General features: G+C 37.7%; 1 non-coding gene across 1 annotated transcript; it reads right to left on the bottom strand.

Moving 5' to 3' along the window:
- Positions 1-1,217: 1,217 nt before the first annotated feature.
- On the bottom strand, positions 1,218-1,289 carry trnaq-cug. Its single transcript has one exon. It is a non-coding gene; the product is annotated as a tRNA-Gln (tRNA).
- Positions 1,290-4,125: the final 2,836 nt, after the last annotated feature.

The raw sequence follows: 4,125 nt of genomic DNA, 5'->3' as shown, positions 1-4,125 counted from the left end.
ACTTATCCTATTTCAGACATGCTTTTAAAGAACATCTAAACAAAAGCAGAAAGAATATACAAACTTAAACATGCTAACATAATACAATTGCTTATTTCATGTCTGTTTTTTTTAGTTGTGCTGTGACCATGGGGACAAATTGCCTGCTGAGCTAACGCTGAAATATTTACTCTGATATTTACTGTAAATGTTCATGTCAAAAAAAAAAAAAAAAAGGATGAAATATAAACCAAGCTGCTGCTGTGAGTTTAAAAGTATCTCACAAAAACAGACAGTTTCATTTTTCAGCTTGGAGCACCATATGCAGAGCTGTACTAAAAAAAAAGAAAAGAAAAGAAAGAAAAGAAAATGAAATGTTGCATCAATGAATTTTCCTGCACTAATGTCAGGATCCGTCCTCACAGCATCTGGGCTACCGGGCTCTTTCTGAGGATGAAATGGGATTGTTGCTTCGTGTCCTTATACAGTTTCATCCGTATAACAATATTGCAAGGTATTAGTCTTAATCTCTGAGCATCCTTTTACTTTTTTCTTTTTTTTTTAGTCTTAGAAGATACATCTGGTCTCTGACTTGTAATTCCTGGTAGGATTCAAAAGAAGAAAAAAAAAACATTTTTTTTTTTTTTACAAGAGTTGAAGGATTAGGGGGGAGGAGGGCAGAGTGGTTGTTTGAGGACATTTAGCTGCTGGGAATGAGATTAATGCACTTTTCGCAGCTGGACAAAAACTTGCCAGTAATCCTTAATGGATCAGAAATGGTAAGCTCATCCTCGCCGCTAAGGCAAACTCTTCAAGCTTTGTGACATGTATGCAGGGTTTTCACTTTCAGAACAATGCCGAAATAAGCCCTTTATTAGAAAACGGACTGCGGGCTGGACGTGCATATGCGCCGTCAGTTATCCTCTTTCCGCACCATGACATGGCTGCACAGCAGATTGGTTTTGGTCCAAAGAAGATTTACATTTTTAAAAAATAATGTAATTGTGTATTTTGTTTTATTATTATTGTTTTTTTGTAAACCGGAAAATCTTTTCTTTGTGATTGTTACATGCTCTCATCAGGTTGTTTATTTGCTGTTAGTTTAATCCGTCAAAAGAGGTGGAAAGTTTGATTTCTAAGACTATACAGTATATCTATTCATCTAGAACAAAAAAAAAACCCTTATTTGTCCCACAATGGGGAAATTGTGGAACAGAAAAGCCTTTATTTAAATACACAGGTCCCACTGAGATTTGAACTCAGATTGCTGGAGTCAGAGTCCAGAGTGCTAACCATTACACCATGGAACCTCATAATAGCCATGATGTTGTGCCTAAAACTGTAATGTGTTGCTATATCCATGAAGCTTCCATGGACAAAGCCAAAGCAAACGTACTTGGACTCGTTTGAGTTCTCTTGAAGATATTTCAACACTCACCAGAGTAGAGGCATCTTCTTTTCTAAATGTCTGGTTGGGAGTCTACGTTTTTATTAGGATCATCTGTAGGTACGTCGTTCCCATCTGAACCATCAGCAGGGTCTGTTAAAAGTTAAAATTAAACCACAGGAAGGTGAGAATATCCATTTCCTCTTTCAGGAGCTACAGAAGACTCAGTGTTGACGTATACAGGAAACCCACCGTCAACTGCCTGGAACATGTGGATGTGCAAGCTGGGTTTTCATGAAAAGCAAAAAGAAAACCTGGAAATTTAGAGATTAGAGGACAAGAACAAGAACATTGTCATCTTTTGCGTGGCTGGTTTATCTAAAAACCTGAGCATCCTCAACAGAAGCCACATCCCTGTGCACTTCAAGCCTGACGACACACTGAGGTAGAAACGTGAAGAAGCCACTTGGAAGAGTGGGTTTTGTAGAGGCCAAAGCATTTTTAGAGCTCTCATCTTGTTCATAAGCATTATCAGCAAATCAAACTGGTTATGGTGTCACCAGGTGACCTTCATATTCTGTATGAATATACAAAATAAATTACCGTAATAAAATTATAAAATAAAAAAAGTCTTACTAACAGGTTGGCATTATTTTAAATATTTAGCTGATAGTAACTCTAGACTTATTTTTTCATCTAACATCTAAACAGCTTTGTGAAATATTTTCCGAATGACCAGTAACAGAGATTTCTGTTTCTTCATTTAAAAAAAAAAAAACACACTGTTGACTTTCACACAACACATTTTGATCTAATCACATGAAAAGCATCATGTATCAGTGTCTTATTGCTCCATCACTACGCTCCTCTCTGTCAAACCATCGACCAAATGTTCGTTCAGGAGCTTTGTAGTGAAACTATTCTATGATGCCTAAAAGAAAGAAAACGGTTTGTACTGTTTCTTCTCCATCACTGGTCTGGTGAAGAGGGAATTAACTTGGGTTAGATTTATCACACGTGGGTGTCTATTTTTGCATAAATTACGTCACTGCATGCAAAAAAAAGATTTTGCTGTTGCATTAAAAAAAAAAAATAATTGTTTCATGAGGCTGCAGTTCAGTTTGCGTCCTGTGGAGGTCACTCTGTGCCCGCTGTGGACACTGGTACATCAGCGAAGCAACCAGAGAACACGCAGGCTGCTCAGATGAAACACTAAATTAATAAAACTGTACTGGTAGTGAGGGGAAGACACTCTGCACAGTATGTGTCCACACAAGGAGTAATGATAAATATGTTCTTCGTTAATTATCATAACTCCTGCTCATCTTATATGAGCTGAATCATTTCACATATTTAGAAATTCAACTATAAGTCATAAGAAAGAAGCATTAATATATATTTGAAGAGCTGAAATAGTGATTTTTGTCCCTTATTTGCTATTTTTTTTTAGCTAAAACAAAAAGGTAAATAGACAGGACAAACTGGAGCAAATGTTCTGTTCCTTTTAATTTATAACACCCATTTTTTCCACATTTTCATATTCTTTATTCTTCTTCTTTGTTCAAAGTTACAACACATCTCTCATTTTATTTAAGTGCTACAATTAAAAGCAAGTCTAATTTACACAAAACCCACACAAACCATGTCCACATCAGCTAGAGCACATATCTGGACGAGCAGCTCAATGACTCACATACAGTAAATAACTGACTAAACCCAGTTGTTGTTTTCTTTTTGTGTTTTTTTTTTTTTTTTTTTTTTTTTAGTTGCTGCTATTTTGCTAAAACAACAGACTCACAGCTGCAGAGCGATGAATCAGAGATGAGAAATTTCCAGAGGATAATGAAACCTCTGTTTCCCTCTAAATGCTGCAGGTGGCACTATGGTATCTGTCTGCTTGCACCATAGAGACGTCAACTCCCCGCGAATGGGCTTAGGTATATACGAGATCCCCCAAAACTGGCTCCTGCAACAGACCAATAATAAATAACACACCAACTGGGAGCTGTTTCAATTGGAATGACTTATTAAAAGTTAGTGCATGAGATCGGGGCATTAATTGAAGTTATGATTAAGGAAGTGGAAGCCTGTGAAGCGCACATGATGAAAAATGGATGTGTGGATAGAGAGATTAAAAAACAGACAAATCTTGTTTGATAAATAATTCACGGTTGGATTAAACTAGATTGAGAGGAGAGCCAATCCTTTTTGTAAGTGCATTAACAAAAAAAAAAAAAGAAAAAGAAAAAAAAAAGATTTTTCTCGTGGGATTCCCTCCAAACCTGAAGCCAGGAAGCGTGCTGGTGGCATGGTGCTTTGAGGGTCATCATTGTCATCATGCAATCCAGTATTAAGATGGATGCTGCCGGATCCCATCAAGATAATGGGTTTCATGTCTCCTGGCGTCGGGAGGTGGGGGGTGGCTTGTGGCAGACAGTCTTCGGATGTTTCTCCTCCTGGTTGGGAGGCAGAGAGGGAGATTTTTGTTGCGAGTTACAGGGCCTGAGAAGAGAGATGTTTTCCAAAACCACCACAAGTGGTTGATCTGTTTCTGTAATAGAGAAGAAGAAAGGAACACACCAACGGATAGAGATGGTGGAGAGGTCATGCTGGATCTGGTCCTCGCTGCATTCACAACAAATACAATTGACATCCATGATCAGTCCCGCATTTGTGGTTGTATCTGTCTTTGACTTTCTTTATTCCAGAATCAGAAAACCAGAAAAGACACTAAATGAGAAAATACTGCTAGATCGAGT

This window comes from Mugil cephalus, chromosome 8 (genome assembly GCF_022458985.1).
Source record: "Mugil cephalus isolate CIBA_MC_2020 chromosome 8, CIBA_Mcephalus_1.1, whole genome shotgun sequence".
In the NCBI taxonomy this organism is placed as follows: Eukaryota; Metazoa; Chordata; class Actinopteri; order Mugiliformes; family Mugilidae; genus Mugil; species Mugil cephalus.
Note: the sequence above shows the minus strand (reverse complement) of the source record. Positions and strands in the feature narration are given on the sequence as shown.